Genomic DNA, 22,633 nt, shown 5'->3' with positions numbered 1-22,633 from the left:
GCCTCATGCTCTGGTTGCTAGGGGAGAAGATTTAGTTTGTTAGCATCAGCGGGATGCTGATAAATGTTTGATAAATGGCTATGTGTGAAGGGTTGGGGTGGGAGGGAAGCCCTGCTTTGTAACAGTTGCCAATTTTCACAGTGCGGGCATTGCCACGACAGCTGATTTCAATCTACAAACGTGATGTCACCTGGCTCCTCGAATCCTGGAAATGTAACAATCAGACCCTAAGAGTCAGTGTGAGCCCACTTGGATATTACTTTCAACTACGTCTGTCACTGTGTAGTTTCTGGTCAGTGTAGGGACTGGCTGGTCCTGGGCTGGGCTCCCATCCTGGACCATTCAGCCATGGCCACCATAACAAGATCACGCGTAGAAACTCTCTCAGAAGGTCCTGTGGACACGGGGGTTTCCAGTTTGTAATAAACTAACGGACATATTATTTAACTTCATTTTCCTGAAGTCTATGAGACCTCAATAAAGACAGAAGAGCTAAAATATAAATTAAGACATGATCCATGCTACAAGAGAGATGTAAAAATTATGAAATGGCATTTGGAGACCAAGAAAAGTCACTTCCATATAAGCAAGCAAGGAAGGCTTTTTGGATCATATGCCATTTGAACTGAAGCAGGACTTGGAGATGCAGAAATAAAAAAGATCTTTAAGATGCAAAGAACAAGAGCTGGGACAACATGTGGACTGGTTGAAAGGATGGAATAGGTACGCAACGAGTGAAAACTTCCCTTTTTAAAAAATATTTATTTATTTTTAGAGAGGGAAGGGAGGGAGAAAGAGAGAGAGAAACATCAATGTGCAGTTGCTGGGGGCCGTGGCCTGCAACCCAGGCATGTGCCCTGCCTGGGAATCGAACCTGTGATGCTTTGGTTCACAGCCCATGATCAATCCACTGAGCTACGCCAGCCAGGGCTAACACTTCCCTTAACTGAAGCAGAAGGTGTGTGAAGGGGAAGAGAAGGTGGTCCTTTTATCAAGGAAAGTCAAAGAGGAATTTGGGTGTCAAAATAAGGTGACTCAAATATACTTCAGTACTTCTCTCTATTGCTATTGCTGAATAAAAGTGAAATATAAGTTCATATAGCTATTATCTGTATCATTACAGGGATCCATTGGAATAGAATATTAACATGACAAAGACTGGGCTAAGTCACATAAATTGGTTCTTGACCTTCTCTATCCTTTTCAGTAGCTGGTGTTACTATCTGTATTAATTTCTTGCAGTGAATGGCGTCAACAGGATGAGATAGATCATTAGTGAGAATCCGAGTCAGGTGAATCTGGAGACCCGGGTCCTAGGCTTTGCTTCGTCACCAACTCAGGAAGTGATCTGGGGAAAGTAATTGGTTTGCCAACCTTGATAAAGCCTCCCATTTGTAATCTTGCAGAGTGGTTGTTTGATGGTTTCTTTTCTAGCCCTTCCAAGTCTATAATCACATACACATGACCTCTCCAACGTGACTTCAAATAAAGTCATTCATTGCTCTGGTACTGGCACAGAGCAAAGGCCTCCATGCCCTTGGCATGGGTAATCTCCCTTTGGGAAAGAGCTACCACAGACAAGGCTGTGCCTGCCAAGGTTCGTGTGTGCTGGGATGGGGCGGGGGAGGGGTGCGGTGAGAACACTGGCTAAATGCATTTCCTTGTTAAAGCAAAGATTAGCTAGTGAAACCTACTTGAACCCTTTCTGTTAGCAATATGTCCTGGGTGTTCTAGTTAATGCTTTTGATCTAAGAAACAGTTTTTAAAATAAGTGACCAGGTATTACAGGACTATATCTGTGCCCACCTCTAAGACAATCACTATGGAAAAACTGCTAATACCAATATGAACCAGAGCTACCATCTCCTGAACATTTAGTCTCTGCCGGATACTGTTCTGAGAGCTTTACGTATCATCTCATTCCATACTGCCAAGAAATACAGGAGCTAGGCAGACCATTGTGGCACCTTCTAGTGCATTGAATGGTGCCCCCCTCACCCCCAACAAGACATGTTTATGTCCTAATCCCTGGAAACTATGAATGTGGCCTCACTTGAGAAAAGGTCTCTACAGATATAATTAAGTTAAGGATCTTTAGATGAGGACAACGTCGGAACTATCAAGATGGGCCATAGATCCAATGGCAAAGATTTTTATAAGGAACACGCAGAGGAGAGACGCGTAGGGAAGAGGAAAAGGCCCTGTGACAGAGGTGGCAGAGGCTGCAGCATGTGGCCCCCAGTGGAGAGCACCCTGAGCCACCAGGCGGTGGAGAGGGCAAGGGGCAGAGCATCTGCCCCCTTCAGAGGGAGTGCGACCCTGCTGACACCTTGATGTCAGTCCGTGGGCCCTCAGACCTGTGCGAGAGTAAATGTCTGTTGTTTCAAGTCACCAAGTCACTGGTGCCATATACAAAGGAGGCGTGGGGAAGGAGTTCAGTTGAACTCATCTGAGATCCCAAAGCTGGTACGTGATATTGCAGGAGATGAACCCAAGCAGCTTTAGAGCTTACTTTCAACCTTAATAGAATATTGCACCTCTCTTTGCCACTCTCTTTATCCACATGGAGATATATAAACTAGCAGTTACAGTGACTGTGACGAATGCTTTGAAAACATGGGGTGAACATAAGGTGCTATAGGAGCACATGACAGGGCATAGAGCCCAGCTTTTGGGGGTGAGATCAGGGAAGGCATCCTGGAGCAAATGAGGATATTGGGTTGAGTTTTAATGATGAAGATCCTTTTCCGGAAGTTAAATGGGGAAAGTTTTCCCAGCAGAGAGATCCCCACTGAGGATGAGGAAGAACAAAGCACCTTTAGGGAATGACGATAGTTGGACTTGACCCAGGGAGGCTGTGGAAGGAGGATGGGAGAGGAGGCAGAAGATCGCCGTGGAGACCAGCTGATGGTGGGTCTTGTGTGCCAGTCTAGAGAGCGTGGACCCCTCAGGCAGTTGGAAACGTGGGATAACTCGGAGCAGGGACTGTGCGATCAGACTGGTCTCTTACGGACTCCCAGGGAAAAGCATCAGGGAGGAAGAGCGGCCTGAGCTGGGACCAGAAGCAGACTATGCCACAGCAGTGACTGGGGTGCACCTCAGAGCACGGGACGTGGTGATGGAGGGGAGGCGGCACATTTCGCAGATGTATTTAGGAGGTGACATGAGTAGGATTCAATGACTAGTGGGATGTCAAGGGCAAGAAGAAGGAGGAGCATGGGCTACCTACGGGTTTCAGTTTTGGGGACCTGGGTTGATGGTGGTGCCATCTGCTGATACAAAGGGTACACACATGGGCAGTGGCAGGGGTGGGCTTGGTGATGGTGAGCATAAATGACTATTTCACTGATGGTTAAGGACCTCAAGTCGGTTTAATTCTGGACACGTGAACATCTACATATTGATTATGGCTTTAGAATTACAATTGTAGTGCATACTGAGTTCATATCGTGCATTTTATTCTAAAAGAAGGAAGAAGGGAACTAATATTGACTACCTATTGTTGGTGGGACATCTTACTTTATTTTATTCAAATCTCAGAATGAGACTTCCAAGTAAATCTTAGCCATATTTCATAAAGAGAAAACTCATGAAAATGTCAACAAGATTTAGGCACTGGAGCAACGTCACAGGGTTAGCCAGAGTCTGGGGAGCTCTGGTCTTAGAGCCCGTCTTCCTTCATCTTGACTTATGGACAAAAAGGCCAAGCACGCTTTGAGTCACACCTTCCCAATCACTTGTGGTCTGGACCTCGGCAGTTTGCTAAACCGCTCCACTCCTCAACGTCAGCAACTGTCCGAAGCGGGTAAAAATAAAAGGGCTCGCTGATCGTAGCGGAAATAACAGCCTATGAGTGAAATCTCTGCAAATGGTAAAAGCCTAGAAAAACACAAGTGATTGTTTCTGTGATTAGATTAGATGTTTAGAATTTTAGTTTTAGGTAATCCCTGGCTGCAGTAAATTTTCTTGTGAATTTCTGATTTCTCCTAAGACTCTATTAGTTTAAGTCACCTAGTGGACAGTTTTTAAAAGTTGGGTTTATTTAAATATTTCTATGTAAATCACTCCAAGCAAGCAGTTTCTAAATGTGCTGCTTAAAGTCCTAGAAAAACTCAACTCTATTGATAATGCAGTTTTGTTGGTTGTGTGGCACCAAACCTGTCTGTTTGCCTCCTGAAAGGTGTCCCACCTGGAACACCAGATACACATGATAATGAACTTGGAGGTAATTTTAAAAGAAATTTCCTGTACCTCTATTGAGCAAGACAGATTTGGAGTTTTTTTTGGATGCAAGTGGTTGTAGGTGTGGACTGACGGACTGGTTCTCAGTCATTCTGCAAACTCTGGGGTCCGGCACAGCCCGTGTCTGCGATGCAGAAAACGTGGGTGTGTTTGCCTGACGCAGTTTCCTCAGCCCTACAGCACTTGGGTGGCCTTGGTCATAACTAACCTCTATCTGGTTCGAAGGCTAATGTTTTGCTTCAAAAAGCCCAGCATGGAAAAAGAAAGAGAACTGTAAAAACAGACAAACAGAGACAGGGAAAAGTTAGTGGCACTTTCCAAAGGCATGGGTGTGTTGAGGTGTAATGCCAAGAAACATCCTCTATTGCCCTTTTTTTCTAATTGTGTAAAGAGGTAACAGACCAGCAATGTCAAGAGCACAGTTGTGTAATTATCAGAATAAATTTCTTTCCTGAGAAGGGATAAATTGCCTCCATTACACAACTTTGCAGATGTCTCTACAAGGGTGAGAAAGATAGTAGGGGATAGTGGAAGGAAAATTATTCTGGGAACCAGAATACGGCTTTTTTTTTTTTTTTGGTCTTAAGCTCTTATTCTAGTTGGCACTGGATTTTTATTATGTGTAATCAAAAGATCCCTGTGACTGCAATAGTGGGTGTATGTATAGAGGAATGGAATAAATAAGTTAGAAACCATTCACATTCTAGCTAGAATAAGAAATTTCATCTTAATGCCTTGCAGTAAGTAATCTCAAACTTTTCGGTAATTCTAATTGGACCTTTTTGGGGCCAATTGTTCAAAAGTGAGCCAACCCCTGAGGTCAGGGTGATGGAATCCTCACATTCACTTGGCCTGGGTGATTTGGTCACTCCGGGAGCCTGGCTGAAGAGGGACCGCTATTCATGATTCACAACATTTTGGTCTCCACAGGAAAGATGGGCTTTGTTTCCAGAAGAAGAGGAAACGAGTGCTGGACAGACGAGAACTTGCCTGTCTGGGTGTGAAGGACACTACAGTATCCACGATCATCTCTGGGGTCTCCAGCCGGTGCTTCCCACTCACTGTCTCCCACCTGGAATCTCACCTACTCACCACCAGGCCTGTGTGTAAATTCTTGGTCATTCAGGACTCAGCTCCCGTTTGATTGCCTCTATGGCACCTTGTCAGACAGCTCTGCTCTCTGACACAGCACATGCTTTACAGATCACCAGTTCACCACCGCCGTCTGTTGAGCCTGGATCTTGTCCAGTCGCTTTCCCAGGCCATTTGCCTCCCTAATCTACTCATTTCTTCCTCCCTCTGAGCCTTCCCACTACCACCTTAGTTTGGACATTCACTTCTTCTCACTTGGATGACTGCATATTTTCTCAACGTCCTGCCTTCCAGTCTAATTTCCTTTTAATTTCTCACTTTCGTCAGGGTAATCCTTCCAGAACACCCAGCTCTGACCATGTCAGTGCGCCCTTTAACAACTGACAGAGCAGAGCAGAAAAGCAGGGTTGAGTGAGACCGACATCTTACTCCGCTGGAGGTTCCTTTCTGAAAAGCTGAGAGCTCACTGCACACCCAGTCTGACAGGTCTGGTGGGAAATGTTGCGGCAACGGTAGAATCAATGGACGGATGTTTCAATAGCTGTGCTGATAACGTGCAACAGGTGGAAGGTGCCAGAACTGGAGTGAAGAATTGGGGGATGACAGCAACTACAAGCTGAAGGAGCTAAGAGGAATCTCTACTTAAGGATGTTTCAAAGGAAGGAAACACAAAATAATGGTCATGGTTTGGCTGGGTTGAGTGTGTTTAAACAAAGAGGCATGTCCCTGCCCACTGGTATGGTGGGATGACTTGATTGTGTTTGGGTATCTAGGGAGACCTATTTATTCCCTAAACAAGTAATTGTTGAGTACCTACTATATGCCGAGTAAGCACTGTATACATAGGAACCTTGGAGGGTGACTATGATTGACCCAAACGGACCTGGGCAGAAAGAAGACCTATTTTTGAGCTTCATGTTTTTCAATACATCTGGCTACGTATCTTCTGTCCAGTAAATATTCAAAATAAATTTACTTAATTAAAAACAAATTCATGCCAGCAAAGAATTTTCTTTAGACTCACAGGAACCAGGGAAGGTATAATAAGCCTCTTTAGTAAATGAACAATGTGGTCATGGCCAAACATTACAACTTGGTATTTGTCCGACTTTGCTCTCTCGCTTATTAACTAGAACCTAAACTCCCTTGATGTGTCTTTTTCTCCTTTTCCCTTTTTACTTTCCTAATTTTTCCTTTCTGCAAAGTTCTCATTAACACATCTCGATGAGTATAAATGAGGACTCCATATCCCAAGACAGAGAAAAGCCAAGCAGTGTGAACAGGGAGAAAGAGAGAAGATGGAAAATAAGCAATTATCACTGGGTTTTTGTGTTTTAGGGCCATCCCCAAATTTCACGTTGCTTGTCAAGTCTGAGTAGGATGACTCCTAATTACATGGAAAAGATGAGGTTATTGATAAAAGCACAGAGTTAAATATACATGTGGTAGAGATGTGGATATTGATGTAGAATATAAATATGATCTCCCTGATGTATCTTCTAGTCTATGCCATTCATTTGGCCTCTCTTTGTTCTTCTCTTGTATGCTATTTTAATATGTATCTTTTTTTAAAGACTTATTTATTTATTTTTTAGAGAGGGAAGGGAGGGAGAAAGAGAGAGAGAGAGAGAAACATCAATGTGCAGTTGCTGGGGGCTGTGGCCTGCAACCCAGGCATGTACCTTGGCTGGGAATCGAACCTGCGATTCTTTGGTTTGCAGCCCATGCTCAGTCTACTGAGCTATGCCAGCCAGGGCTGTACCTTTTTTTTTTTTTTTTTTTACTCAGAAACCCTGAGAGATCCCTGAGAGCCATTCCCCTATCACTCCCTGTGGGATGCTGGGCTTAGGAATTGTTGGCTTTGTGTGCTTTAACCTTTCGCAACACTATTAGAACTCTTCACTTGCAGGCAGGTCTGGCCTGTTAAACCCTTGATCCAGGCAGGGTTGATTCTGGAGCTTGATCACACAAGCTCCAGAGCCCACCAAGTCTGGTTCTGCTGGCTTTGGCCTCCATGGTAAGGCACTGGGACCTCCCTGGACTGTGATGACCCAGTGCCATTGTTGTCTAATACCCCCCAACAGCCCTGTGAGGTGGGCATGGCTCTCCTCAGGCCAGTAGTTTATAGTCTTTGTGAGTCTGTGCCCCCACCTTTTAGGGTTCATATTGCCACCCTAACTATACCTTTAGTAACCATTCAATGAAAACGTCACAATGAGCAAAATCTGCCCTTTTACGTTGATATCCACAATCATATCAAAACATGAAAAACGTCTAATATGTGTGTGGCATTTGCAATGTGCTGGGCACGGAGCCAAACATTCCACAGTGATTCACTTCTCCGATGCTCATGACAACCCTATGGGGCATGTCCTCTGATCGGCTCCATTTTACAGGTGGGAAAACTGAGCCTGTGAGACAGGTGGGGTCGTTTGTGTAAAGGCGCACATCTAGGGAGCAGCAGAACAGAAATTTAAAGCTGGCGATGCTCCAGAGTCAGCATTCTCAACCGTGGTTTAAATGCACATTTGAACAAAGTAAGTGGGAGACACCTTCATCTGGTCGGCAGATCCCGGATGGAGACCGCAGGACTTTCACGGGGTGAATGAGGTGATGTGGGTATAGAGGGCACACAGTGCCTGGTGCTCTCGGCAAAAGTTACTCACAAGGATAATGAATGTCTTTAACCTTGGCCCTCACTGCTAACATAAAGAGATGATTTTTCTGTGATTGCCGAAGAGAATGAGGACCAAGATGCCAACAGCCTTGGAATGGTGGCCTGGGTCACAAGAGTGAACTGGCCGGATAAGTGAGATGGGGCTGTGGCCCTTGGCATTGGCATCCTCAGTCATGACGTCAGTGTCCTGGGCCTTGGGCGGCAGCAGGCAGCAGTGGGGAGCAGGCACAGAGGGTTCTTTGGTGGACAAGAGGGACAGAGTGGTCACTTTCATGTCTTTGATGACCAGCACCGTGATCCAGAGAGGACAAGAACAAAAGGTGAGAGTCAGGTAATTCTCAGAGCACCTGTGCGACATCCTCCTGGGGCTTGTCGGGACTGTTTCGGGGGCATCTGAGAGGGCTGAGAGCACAAGGGATGAACGTGTGCACGCTGCTGTCTTCTGCTCCGGCTGGTTTGGCCTGGAGCCAGTCATTATAAGCACAGTCATCTCTGAAGTTTGTGTGAACTTCCTCTCCCAGCCACGTGGTAGACAAGACGGCCTGGAGAGCTTTTCTGCCATGAAATACCTACGCGTTAAGTCAACACAAACACAAAAGCAACACCCACACACCCTCATACACACACACACTTGCCAGTGCATTGCTGAGCCCACAAGTGAGGAGTTTCTGAACATAACAAAACTGCAAATTCGCAAGCCATAAGCCGGAACCAGAGAGGTGAGTAATCATGAAAGCAGAGTAATCCTGGGTAAGATGACACAACCAGGTGCCTGCAGCTCTGAGGGTTTTTGATCGCACAGACTATGAGAAAATGGATCTGGGGCTTGTGCAACTGCACTTGCAATCCCCTCGTAAACCGTGACTGCCGGAGCCTCTACGCAATGTAGAAAACTGCAGTCAAACAGCGACAGACAACTGCCTGCAACTGACTCTGGGTGGAATTGAACTGATAACAACGCTTGTCTTCCCTGCAGTTTGTTAGCTCCAGCCCAGGCCTTTTCCCCTGTGGACCTGGTATCATTTGGTATCCCTGGTGCCTTCAGGGAAAACACAGGCAACAAGTTCAAGTGGCCCTATCTTGAGAGCAGTCCCTGGGGGCCAGAGACACCACATGCAGATTCTCTAAGGGCATCAGCATCTTCAACTAGGAGCCTTCAGGATGCCCACAGGCTAACTTCAGCCAAATGTAAACTCACGGAAAGCAACTAAATATGCATGCAAGCAGGCCATTGTGAGGGATGATCAGCAGAAAAAAAACCAACGGGCTTTGACCCTGGAGGTCTCCGGGTGTTGGGGTTATTTGATAGAGAAGATATACTGCCTAAGAACATCATGCTTGAAGAAGGAAAAGATAGAATAAAAATAGCAAGGAGAAAGAGACTATCAATCATTAGTTAACAGATTTGATTTAAAAAAATGAAAGAGAACTCCTCGGGATAAAAATATAATTGTTGAAATGAAAATCTAATGGTTGGGTTAGAGAAAGGATGAATCATACTGGTGAGCTGACAGGTGTCCATTGTCATGTGCTCCGTGTTTGTCCAAGCTCTTTGCAAACACACCCAGAGAAAGAGGCAGTGAATTAGAAGTTAGATCTGCACAAATTAAATGACCTTTAGGGAGGCAAAGAGGTAGAAAACATGAATGCAAACACTGTGTCTCCTTTGCTGGTGTGGCATCTTAGACACGAGTTACGGAACCCATGTGAGCCTCAGCTTCCTCAGCCGTCACACAGAAACAGGGGAGGCGTTTGTTCGGGATGTCTGGGATCTGATGTATATCCTGGTAGGGCTGCTTCTGGAGTTTAGGTTTATCAACGCGAAAAGAGCAAAGTAATCATGCAGAGAGAGGCTCACTCGATTCAGCCTCAATATTTTCTGGGTACGTTCTTTTGGGATATTGTTTTGGCTTTTTAAAAATGCTATTATTATGGAGATTTAGAAATTGGATGTCTATTTACACAATTGTAATTCGTTGTTTCAAAGTAGGTTCCATAGCAAATTGTATAAATGGCCTAGAACTCCCACGGCTTGTGCAGAGAGCCACTGAGACGTCACACACACAGCAGGTATTTTCAGCCCATCAGACCGCACTGTCCCCACGCACAATGCGACGAGACAAACTCATACATTATTAGAAGGTGATTGAATAAATGGGTGATCATTAAAAATCCCATTAGGTAGAAGACCTTTGTCGTTTATGCACTTTTAACATTTAGAAACGTAGAAAAAATAGTTCCACCCTGGAATACAGCCCACTTAATAGGATTGTTCTGACAATTGCAGAGATAACAGGAAAAGAGTTAATTGTACATAGTGGTTACCTATCCCTCTCAGTGTTCTGGTTTGCAAACCACAAAGAGAAGCTCTGGCTTATTTAAGCAGAAAATAGATTAGTCAGCAGGCTAGGTGGGAAAGCTCACGGAATTGATGGGAAGGAAGCCTTGGAAAATGGGCAGAAACTGAAGGAGGCAAAGGCTGGCCACCAGTCCACTGCAGACCCTGGTGCCTGGGATGCCCACTCTGGCGTATCTGAACTGGACCCTTACCACTACACCCCTGGATTCCCGAATCAGCCTTTTCTCACACATAATCTCCATCACCCCTGTGCCTCCAAGTCACTCTTTCAAGGTTCAGAGTCCTGGGGGTGGGGGGCCGTGAGTGTCACCTGGTCACGTGTAGGTCTTTTGCTGGAACTTTGATACTAGGGAGTGGAGTGAACACCTGTCACCCTTTTGCTTCCGTCCCTGGAGACTCCACCCTGCTCCCACTCTTCTTGTTTCCAGAAAAGGAAGAGTCTGCACATGCTGGGCAGCCACAGAGGGGCAGACGCCACCAGGACTCCCCAAGTCTTCACTCCCTCAAATCAATAACTAGTGGGAGTAGCAGGGTTTAATAGATGTGAAAATTTAAAAAGTACCTAATCTTAATGAATTCTTTGTTTTCTGTCACCAGTGAGCTCTTAAACTTGTTCCTGAGAGTTATATTTTATTAATTTGCAAAAATAAGGCACTTACAACAGGAGGCATCCCTGTCCTGATAGAAGTGTCTCATGTCCCACCTGTGTCAACGCCAATATTGCACTTGGGATGTTGTGCTAGAGTTTTGGAGAATGCGACCAGTGGGGTAAACTGGGTAAAAGGTACATACAGGGTCTCTCTGCATTATTTCTTACAATTGCATGGGAATCGACACGTATTTCAAGATAAAGAGTTTAATTTTTAAAGTCATGTTTATTATTCAAAAAAATATCAAACACTATGAAAGAGTCCCCTTTTCATCAGAGAGCCCCGAACCCAACTCACCTGCAGTAGAACTAACGTGGTGGTGTATGTGCACACACACGTGCATTGCCATAGTGTGATTTCTTCTACAAAAGCACAGATAAACAAAAAATATTTCAAAACCTACTTTGCAACATGCTGGTTTCACCCAACAGTATAAGCAATTTTCCATGCACAGTGACTTCTTCTATTCTTTTTTGTGTGTGTGATTCTGTGGCTTCCTGGCTTTTCTCTCTCCATCTCTGTCTTTCTCTCTCATTCCCCTTTTAGGCTGCGAGCCCCTTGAAAGGCAGCCTCTCCTTCATTGCTGCATCTTTAGCCCCTTTAGACAGGCCCCAGTCTTTGTATGTAGGAAGACCATAAAGTTTCCTAAGAAACAAAACACGCCAATAGTGAGCATTACAATGTATAGTAATATCTCACTGAAGGCAAGCCCTAAGATGCTCCAAACACCAGGGTTTCAATGTGACCTTAGAGGGGCCGTGAACATCTCACTGCCCTCTCTAGTTGGCAGGCTCTGTGCATTTCTGCAGTGGGTCTCCCCGGCTCATGGCTGCTTTGGCCTTCAGGAACACCCTCCTTGCCTGTCCCTCTAGCTCAACAAATGGACAACCCCTGTCCATCTTGCATTGGGCTGCACTGCTGCCGATCCTTGAAGTTTAAATTGAGAAAGCAGGAGGCCAGCACCAAAGATGCCTGTGTAGTGTGGCACTGTTCCACAAACACTTGCTCCAAAGCCTACTGGGTTGCAGTAGGTGCTGCTGACACAAAAGTGGATTCCACCACCGGTAACAAACTGTTACCCATTTTTCCGAGCACCTACTGCCTTCATAGAAGAGGCCAAAGCATTTTGGGCCATTCTAAGTTGAGTAAGCTGTGGTCCCTGCCCTCTCAAAGGTCAAAACTTCCTGGAGAAGATACAAGTAGAATACTAAAAACGTTGAAATCAAATGGCATGGGTGAGGTACCGAAGGTGTAAACACTATGTTTTGGGGAAATGTTGAGGTGGTGGCAATCTTGATCATCATGGTCCCTGTTCAGAAAAGAAATGACTGAAAGTGTGTGTGGGTGTATAAAATATGTACACTCTTCATATATATATATATATATATATTCTTCATATATATATATATATATATATACTATATATAGTAGGTATATCTATCTACCTATCTATCTATCTATCATTTTATCTATCTATCTCATTATAGCACAGAGGACAAGGAGGTTCATTTTTTGTTGGTTATCTGGGAGCAGATGAAACAACTTGCTTGAGGGTGAAAGTAGTATTTGCAAAGAATTGTAGTCAATACATACAACTCACTAGGAAGACTGGCGATGATGTGCAAAAGCAAATAGGGAGCACAATACAGATGGACCTTTGGAAAGTCAAGGATCTAGAGTTATTAGAGTATGAATATGAACTTCAGAAGAAAGAGCAAGCTCCAAAAACACACTCCCTTGGAACAAATAATCATTCTGCCATTTTATTGAGCACCTGCTCTGGTCATAATAGCAAACACTCATGTAGTTTAACATGTAACCAGCACCGTTCCATTTTCTATATATTAAATAGTCTCATCCTCGCAACATGCTACCACATACTGCTACAATATGTTCCCTCATCCCCGTTTAAAGCAGGCAGAGACTAAGACACAACAAGGTTCCGTGGTTTGGCCGCAGAGCTGGGAAGCAATGAGGGGTTTCAGTTCAGCCCGTCTGGCAGTTGATGTCCACCCTTAACCATGACCCCACTCTGCTGTGTGCAAAGGGCTATGCTGCATACTGGAGAGACAGGCGTGGCCATGTGCCTGGTTTATCCCACCCCCAAGAGCTTACATTCTTGGGAGGGGGGCTATTAAATAAGCATTGATAGGCAAAAATTAAGTGTAAATCAAGGCATTCTGATATTGCCAGGTGTGAGGATGGGGCTGAACGTCAGGGTAGTTGTACCTGAGCAGGTGACAATTATGCGGTGGCCTGTAGGAAGAGTAGGAGATATGCGGGCACAAGGGTGAAGGATGGGAGGGGAAGTCTCTTCCTAGACCAGGAGTCATTCTATGTGTAGTCCTTTAGGCAAGAAAAAAGTGGGCTCCCTTTCAATAGAAAAGCGGAAAGAAGGCTGGCGTGCCCCCAGGACAGTGGTAGAGGGATGTCCTAAAATCGAAGGTGGTGAGGAGGCGGGTTACAGACGCTCAGGGCCTCTGTCAGGATTTTGATCTTTATCCTAAGAGCAGCGGGGGTCCTCTAAGTGGTTCTATGCAGAGGGTTGGCATGAAAAGCATTTTAAAAAGCTCACTCAGGCTGCTGTTTGAAGAGGGGTGTGTGTGTGTGTGTGTGTGTGTGTGTGTGTGTTGATAGCATGAGCAGGAAAGGAGAGGAAGAGAGGGTGCTGGGAGTGCCCCTAGGACACTCCTGCAGTCATGGTGGTGGCTTGGATGGGGTGGTGGCTCTGGAGATGGAGCAGCACAAAGATTCAGGAGACATTTGGAGGCAGGATCCACAGGAGATGGTGAGTAATTGGACACAGAGACTGAAGTTGGTTTGCTTGAGATGACTCTCACATTCCTCTACTACCTAGAGGAAGAAGTGGCACACATTTTCAGCAAAAGCCAGATAAATATTCAAGGCTTTACGGTCCGTGTGGTCTCTGCCTGCGGTCCTGTAAAAGTAGACATGGAGAACAGTAAACAAAGGGGCGTGGTTCCGTGCGGATGAACGAGTGCCGAAATGTCGGAAGCAGGCCCGATTTGGGCTTTGAGCTAAGGCTGCCCAACTCCTGGTCTAGGGAGTGTGAAGGTCATTGAGATACGGTGCCCTGGGGGAGGATGGGCCGGGTAAGGCATCTTGTCTTCCTCCTGTGACAGTACCGTGAGGTAGCAATTACTATTCTCCTCCTTGGAGGTAATAATGTATACTCCGTCACTGCTAATTTACTTACCCAATATCACACAGCTGGTAAGTGGCAAAGGCAGTATTTGAACCCGAGTTTTTTACTTCCAAGCCCAGGAAAGATCTTTCTCCTTCCCTAGGCTTTCTCCTATTTTTGCCCCTGCAACGACTCCATGGAGGTGGCAAAACTTTCTTTTGCAAGCTTTTCTCACTTCCCCGCAAGGGCACTTTTCTTCTTTGAATGATTTTTTAAAGAGCCAAATAAAAAGGGACAGTTAGTCTCTCAATGTACCATCTTTGCTTTTGTTCAATACAATAGACTTTATATTGCTTTGTCCAGTCCCTACAAAATGGGACATAGGAGGTTTGTTTTCAAGAAATTAGCATCACATTTTTCTCCTTTTTTTCCTTTTGATCCTGACACAGTTTTATCTTGGGGATAAACAGTGTTATTTCCATTCCCTCCATTGGAGCCCCACATCGAACATTTTCTATTAAAATTTAAATAAGCCACTTTAGAGACAGATGAAGATGCGAGGCTAAAATGAGCTGATTCACTGGAATCTGTTCCTGAGAATATAACTTATTTTCTCTAACAGCTTATGCAACGCGGTTTCATAACACAAATTTTAGGTGGGCCAGCATCGTGCCTTCATAGTCATTTCCTCCAACGTTTCCACCCGCAATGGCCAACTGCACGGGGAGAAATGAGGGACACAAGCTCCATCTTCCCCCACCCCGTGGGGACCTAATTATTATTCCAGGAAATGACTGGAATACAAAAAGATTTTGAAGATACATTAAATTCTCTTTGGGTGATCCTCCATTAGTACACACAGCAACAAGAGCTTTGCTGCTGGCTGCTTCTCCAAATTTGTCTCTGTTTTCCTTAACTGATGTTGGAGTCAGGGCTTGTCGGGGTGGGGATGCATGTGTGTGGGGGAGGGTGGGATGGGAGGTGCTGCGAGGAGGTGGCAGCGGAGCCAGCGAGCAGGATGCGTGCTGAGGTAGAACGGAGAGGAGCAAGGTTGGAAACTGGTGGGCGGGCAAAGACCCAGAGTCATAAGAGGAGAAGCTGGATGGCTCCTAAATCTCAAGCCTAGAGTCAGGGCACAGGGCAGAGAATTCAGGACCCGCTGTGCGTGCGACCCAAGCAGCAGCAGGGGGATGGAGCGGCAGGGTAGCACCGGAGTCACTCTGAGCGAGCGTCACCCAGCCTGCGTTCCTCACCAGTTGATGTTCTAAGAGAAACTGGCCCTTGGCTGAGTGATTTTGAAAATATGTGACTCGATTCTTGGAAAACTGTATTGATACGGGTAACAGCAAAAATAGTGATAGCAACAGAAAACAGATGTATAGACAATTGCTAACGTAAGCGCTCACCCACACCCCATCTTCCTCCATTTCTGGGCATGCCGAAAGAACGAATTTCCCCTGCTGTTGGAGTTAGGTGCAGACACATGACTTGCTTGAGCCAGCGAAACATGCATAGAAGTGACATGTGTCATTGCTAGTGCTCACCTCTTCAGTGTGATTTTCTCTGTGCCTGGTGGCATTATGGAAACATAGATGACTCCAACTCCAAAATCAACGTATGAGAGACATGTAGGATGGATAAGGAAGTAATTTTTTGTTATTGTTAGCCACTGAGCTTTTGGAGTTGTTTGTTACAGAAGCACAACCTGGCCCATCTGACTGATAAAATAGTTAACATTTAATATATGCTAGATACCATTCACAGTATTTAATGTGTGCTAACACATTAGTTTATTATTGAAGGCTCGGGCATGTGTAGAGGTAAATAAACATGGAAGTAAACAAGCCTGTATAAGGTTTCCAAGTGTATAGAACAAGAGAAGCTCCTCATTGCTACTTTCCTTATTTTGCTTTAGAGCATTTCGTGATGCCTTATGGAGCACCACCAGATAACACTTGTTGGGAACCTGCAGCCTGAAACGTGCTCCACCATCCATAGCTTGCGATGGCATCATGGGCCACAGGGAGAATAGAATACTCACACAGAGGGCAAACCAAAATAAAGAGACAAAAATGCTAACAGCATCTCTTTTTGTTGTTTCCGCAGCAGAGCCTGAGATGATTGGCAGTTTTTCCGTAAAGTGTGACTCTGACGCTTGGCTGACATTCAGTGCCCGAGAGGAGGCTGGACGTGCAGCAAGAAAGAAGATGAGGGCCTGTTACTTTGGTGGGTCGGTCTTCCTGGAGGACCGCTGTCAGAGTGGAATTCCTCACCTAGTGACGATTCAGGGGAGCCACTGACACTAAGAATAGGAGTTAAGTCAGTATGCTCTCGGAAAGGTGATGGTCTTGTGGCTAATGCAGCCGTGGTTGGTATTGCTGTATCAGTCATGGGATATGACTAAATGCTCAGGAGATGGAGAATGTATTTCGAAGAAGCCGTGTGGCTAATTTTATGTGTCAGTTTGACTGGGTCAAGGGATACCCAGGTAAAACATGCCCAATCCAAAACTGGATTTATCTGTGAGGGTGTTTTTCTGTACCCATCTCTTTTTTTTTTAACTTTTTAAAAAAGATTTTATTTATTTATTTTTAGAGAGGGAAGGGAGGGAGAAAGAGAGAGAGAAAGCAACATCAATGTGCGGTTGCTGGGGGTCATGGCCTGCAACCCAAGCACGTGCCCTGACTGGGAATTGAACCTACGATACTTTGGTTCGCAGCCTGCGCTCAATCCACTGAGCTACTCCAGCCAGGGCTACCCATCTCTTTTTATCAGGGAGGAAAACCTTTTACAGGTCCCCCCTATAGACTTCCTCTTTGGGGTTCTCTGCCCAGGAGGCATCACATGGCCATGCCTAAACTGAGCCCTGTCAAAGAGAAATAGAATTACTTCTGTTGGCTGGGACTGATCAATATTCATTCCTTGGGCCTGGCCTCGAGCCATCTTCCTTGAGCACATGGGAGGCTTAACATGAACAAAATCAGGGATGTTTGTTAGGGAGGAAGGAAACAGAGTTGGGGGGTTAGCTATGCAATCCAGAATCTGCTGTGATTCACATTTGATTCTCAGAATCCAGCAGACTGTCATCCACATAGTAGGTCTTTGAAACAGCTGAGGCAAGAGAACCCGTTCTTTCTTGTACTTCCAACCGCCTATGAGCATCTCCACTTGGACCGCCACCAAACCATCAGAAGCGAGGAGGTGGGCATGGCGCAGCCCTCAGAAGAAACTAACCCTACCGAAACATGGGTCTCGGCCTTCCAGCCTCCAGAGCTGAGAGACAATAAATTTCTGTCGTTTAAGCTTCTTGCCACCCCCAGTTTGTGTTACAGCCGCCCTATCAAATCAGTGTACATCCCATAGCCCACTAGGTAAAATCCTTGTCCTCTATCACTGAGGTACAAGGCCACCTGGGATCTGTTCTGGCCTGTTCTCTAGTACCTCCCACCAGTCTGTTCTCTAGAGACAGCCAACAGCGGGTCTCGGCCCTTCTAAGGTTTCTCGGAATTCGACTTTGAACGTTCCATATACTCCTTCATTGTCTTGTCCCATCACACTTTCTTTGAGAGTCAGCTTAACTATCGTCTCTTTGGAGAGGCCTTCCCAACCCTGTCTTCCCAGAGGGACTTCCCTCTTCTGTCCTTCCCTAGCCCATGTGCAAGCCTTCACCGAAACATTCATCCCATCGGATTATTTCACCTTTGTTTTAAGACTGTGCCTCTCTTGTATAGACAGAGAGAAATTCAGAGTGGAAATCACTTCCCCTCCAGTGTCAAGCCCAGGGAGGGGGCTGATGCACCCCAGCAACCCTTGCTGGGACATTCCTAAGCAGCTGAGGAGTTGAGTACGACCTAGTGGAAAGTGAGCTGGACCATGGGTGGTGAGAACCCGGTGTTTGTGTTTTCTTGGCTGCTAACGTGTTGTGTGACCTGGGGCAAGTTCCTTCATCTTTCCGGTCCTCTGAATTCCTATCCGAAAAGTGAGGCTGCTGTCAGATGCCTCCTAAGGATGTCTTAACGGTGTTTCAAGGGAATCATCTCCCCAGCATATTCTTGGGTGGGATTCTCAAAAGAAACCAGACTGAAGTTGTAAGTGTTGAACGAAAGAAGTTCAGACAGAAAAGGGCAGCATTTCCTGACCAGAGAGTCGGCTTCTGTCTCTTACCCCCATAAAGGAGGCCACTCCTTCTGCTTCCTGGCAGGGCTGAGTGCACCCCGAAACAGAAAGGCCGCCACGTCTGGGGAAGTAGCTCTAGTTTAAGTTTTAAGGTGAATGGCCATTAAGCAGGATGACTGGACCCTTTAGGACCACCCCTTCTTTGCTGGTAAGGATTTCAGAGGCAGTTAGGAGGAGACTATAGGAGGAAATGGGGCAGATTCCAACAAGATACCTGAAAAACCTGAACAGGAAAATGCCCTAGGGCAGAAAGCGGAGCTTCCCACTGCGCCCAGCACCTCCTCCTCTTTTCCCAGCACGTGCAGTCCTCCTCGGAGCGGTGAAAGGCTCACTGGGTGAGACAGATGGTCTCACAACTGAGCTCAGGGCCTCCAGTGCAGGGACAGGTCTGGACTGCTGGGGAGCTTGATTCTGCGATAGAAAAAGGCAAACACGCTCATTTCTGCCATGGTGCCAAATTGTGTTGGTTACTAAGTTTTCATAGGGATGTTCTTGGCTGGGTTTGCCCTTAGTGAAAGCTCCCTTTGCCTCTCAACACTGCTCTTTGAGAAGTCCGCATCTGGGCAGCCTGGGACAGTCACAGAAAGTGGCCCCGTGATCTGTAACTAAACACAGCTCTGTGCGTGTGTGTGGTGTAGGTGCGTGTCTCTCCCCTCCTGGGGTACTGTGTATAATGTGTGACCCATAACCTGTTAGCTTGTGCGAATCACTTTGCCTCCATGGTTCATAGTGGCCTTGCTGTAAAACTGGTATCCCGATGCCTTATTACCTCTTACGTTTTACTTCTTAAAAAGCCATTTATTTATCTCACCTAATGTCTTTGACTCTATTTTAGTTTTAAAAAAGGGCTTTGACTCCATGATGTTACCTCCAGTTTTTTATTTTATTTTATTTATTTATTTTTTAGAGAGAGAAAGGAGGGAGAAAGAGAGAGAGAAACATCAATGTGTGGTTGCTGGGGGTCATGGCCTGCAACCCAGGCATGTGCCCTGACTGGGAATCGAACCTGTGATGCCCTGGTTCACAGCCCACACTCAATCCACTGAGCTACGCCAGCCAGGGACCTCCAGTTTTAAGATTCACAATTTGTTAGAGTAAAAGGTGACTTTCATTTAGTTTTGCAAAATGAAACGAACTTCACTGGCTTTAGTGGGGAGAAAGCCCTGTTAAACTCCAGTGTCATAGGTCTGCCTTGGGTTATTCAAAGGCTCTGGTTTGAATAGTCTTTCTTGTAACATTTCTTTCTAGCCGTACTGCATCTTTTTCCTTTCTATTTGCAATTTCATTTCACACCCTCCCCCCAATAACCAGGGAAGCTGATATTATCATTTTTATGTACCAGACACAAATATTGGCACTTGGGCGGAATAAACAATTGTCCCAAGTTCACCCAGCAGCAAGAAGCAGAGTTAATGTGTAGAACTAGCTCCTCTGCCTCCCACCCAGCGCTCTCTGCAGTGCAGTGATGACTGTCTTTAGCGAAGTCTTGGCATTGTTTGATGCTTTACCTCACCCCCAGGTCAGAAACATTTGAGGAAACTGCAATGGTGAGCTGGGTCTTCTGATAAATGCCGCACAACTCCAGTCCTGTCCTTCAGAAGTTCAGTGGAATATTCCAGATAAGATTGCTGCAGAGATAGCTCCAGTGCGAAGCAGAATGTAGGTAGCCTAGGGGTTAGAAAGTTCTCAGATCACACAGGGCCTTTGAATGTCTACTTAAGAAGCTTGGACTTCATTAGTAGGCCACGCGGAACCACTTGGTGGAGTATCCCACGTTCAACAAGCTCTTCTTCAATAAAACAGCACTAGACTAAAACTCAACATGGGAAGAGCTAAGAGCAAGGATTTGCATCGCTACCCCTCCCCACTGGAGGGAAATACAGGAGTGGAGTGGCCTATTCAAGCCACAGTGAGAGAGAGAGCAGAGCCAGGACTCCTGACAAGGTCACAGGGGCCCTCCCCGTGCCCTTCCCTTAATCTCTGCTGTGCAGATGGGGTGGGAGTTGGCTAGGCAGGAAGACAGGAGCTGGCAGGCCACAGGGGCTGCCCTAGCTCTCATGCCCTTCTCTGAGCCATCACGTGCAAGTCTGGGGGCTCTTTCAGTCCTGCCACTCTTCTGCCTGGCCCTTTGAGGGTAGACTTGCCCGAGTGACTTGTTTTGGCCGAAGGGTGGTTAGCAAACCTGACACAAGTAGTGTCTTGAAACAGCCTTGCATTCTGGGCTTTGCTCTCTCATGGCCCCGTCATTGCCAGGCGAGCATGTCCAGGCTAGCCGAGAGTGAGACAGCACGGCAAAGCCGCGTGGCACGGAGAGTGGGTATGGGGCGGCGCGGGAACCGGGGCCTCACTGCAATCGAACGGCACCCACCTATTCTCACGCCCACTCTTCACACAACACCAAGCAGCTGCTCTGCAGCGTGTGTGCTGAAGTCCTTTGATGTCGCCTAGAGCTGAATGTGTGAGTGGTCCAGCCCCTGGGTCCTAGTTGTACCCCTTCTTTATAGGCAGCTGAAACATCATCTCTTTCAGGAGATGCTGAGCAGTTCTACATCCTACTAATGGTTCTCTTCTCCGGGCACCTAGCATATGTAAAAATGGGGACTCTGATCAATACACTACTTTTTGATGAACTGTCTTATGTGAACATCTCCTCCAAGCAAATACATAGCAAACAGGGAGTCTAGGGAAGAGACAAGGAGAATGTGTAGGAGCCCAAGTAGCCATGGATCCCCGAGGTGCAGACTTACCCACCACGGACACCTATGACCTAACCCCAAAGGTGGTTCCTTAAGAATTCCAGCAAAATGTCTTATCACTGTTGCTTATTTATGACCCCAGGCAGCATGGAGTTCAGGTCACAGAGCCTCATCTGCAGGGCAGATGATGTGGGTAGATACTTGCTGTGATAGGGAAGTTAAGTTTTGGGGCAAGCAGGGTACTGTGTCATTGTCAAAAACATGAATGACGCAGACCAGCCTCCTTTACTGGTCGCCCACACTGTGCCTTCCAGGTAGGTGCTATAATTCCCAGTTAGCAGAGGAGAAAATGGACTCAGGAAAAGAAAATGACTTACCCCATATCAAACAGCTGGTAAGCAGAAGAAATACAACTCAGTCCCAGGCCTGCTTAACCCTGAGCTCAGCATTCTTCTGCTATGACACTTCCAAGCTGTGTTAGCACCATTGGGACTTCCAGCTGTAAAACTGCCTCACCTGGGGAGGCCAGGCCCTGCCCCATGGGGCCTCGCTACCAGGTAGAGCTTCCGGTGGAGAAGGCAGTTGTGCAGCAGGGACCTCAGAGACCTTGTCTTTGATCCCGTGACAGACATGTGAACCTGGTTCCTCACGTCCCACTGCCTACATGTGGGGCCTCTCCTGGCTGGCCATAGCATTGACTGTAGGGCCTCAGTGGTACTTGCTGGGGAGGAAGAAGCTGAGATTCTGGCTCTGCCGTGTGACTTGAGCCAACCCACATGCCTGCCTTGGTGTGAGTTACTTTGTGAAATAAAAGAATTAAGCAACATTCAATACAACAGGTAATGATTTGGCACCCACTAGCGCTAGTAAATGAATCTGAGTGAAAAGCAGTGGAGAGGGGTCCACCCCCTTCTCCAAGGAGCACACGGGTGCTTCTCTGGGGGCAAGAACACCTTCCCAGGTTCCTCAGACACGACTCCCACTGCAGCGAGAGCTGTGGCAGAGGGCAGCCACACGGTGGGGGCAATACAAGGAAGACACCGTTAGGGAGGGCTGGCGGGGGAGGGTGCACCAGGATGTTGACAGACTCGGTGGCTCCAGTAGTGACTGGGGTTTTTAAAGAAGGATAAGGGTTTCGTTTTGTCTCAGTTTCTCCAGAGCCTGCCAGAGTGCCAAGGACATGGCGGGTCTCTATTAACTATAAATGCAGAAATGAGGGCAAATAAGTGAATGCTCATTTTAGTCACAGAAATGCTAGATTCCATTATTTATAGGCTCGTCAGAGCAGCAGGGAAAAAAAGAGTTTTATATTCTATTTATTTTCTATTTTCTGGTCAAGATGTCTGGCATACATGGAAGTACATTGCATTCTTTTTTCTTTTGAGTTTAAGAGTAAGGCTTGTTATAAGTTCATTGGAATGTGGGAGAAATGATAAAGCTTTGATTAATATTACCATTTAAAGATGGTCAGTCTTAACATATTGCTATATGTTTTTCCAATCCTTTCCCTGTGCTCACACACACAGTCTACAGAGTCTAACACTTTCTTTTTAGCCATACATAGAATAGAAATATGTTCATACAGTAAGCTAGTTG

Source organism: Phyllostomus discolor, chromosome 1, assembly GCF_004126475.2.
Source record: "Phyllostomus discolor isolate MPI-MPIP mPhyDis1 chromosome 1, mPhyDis1.pri.v3, whole genome shotgun sequence".
Lineage (NCBI taxonomy): Eukaryota > Metazoa > Chordata > Mammalia > Chiroptera > Phyllostomidae > Phyllostomus > Phyllostomus discolor.
The sequence above is the reverse complement of the archived record's forward strand: the minus strand, read 5'-3'. Positions refer to the sequence as shown.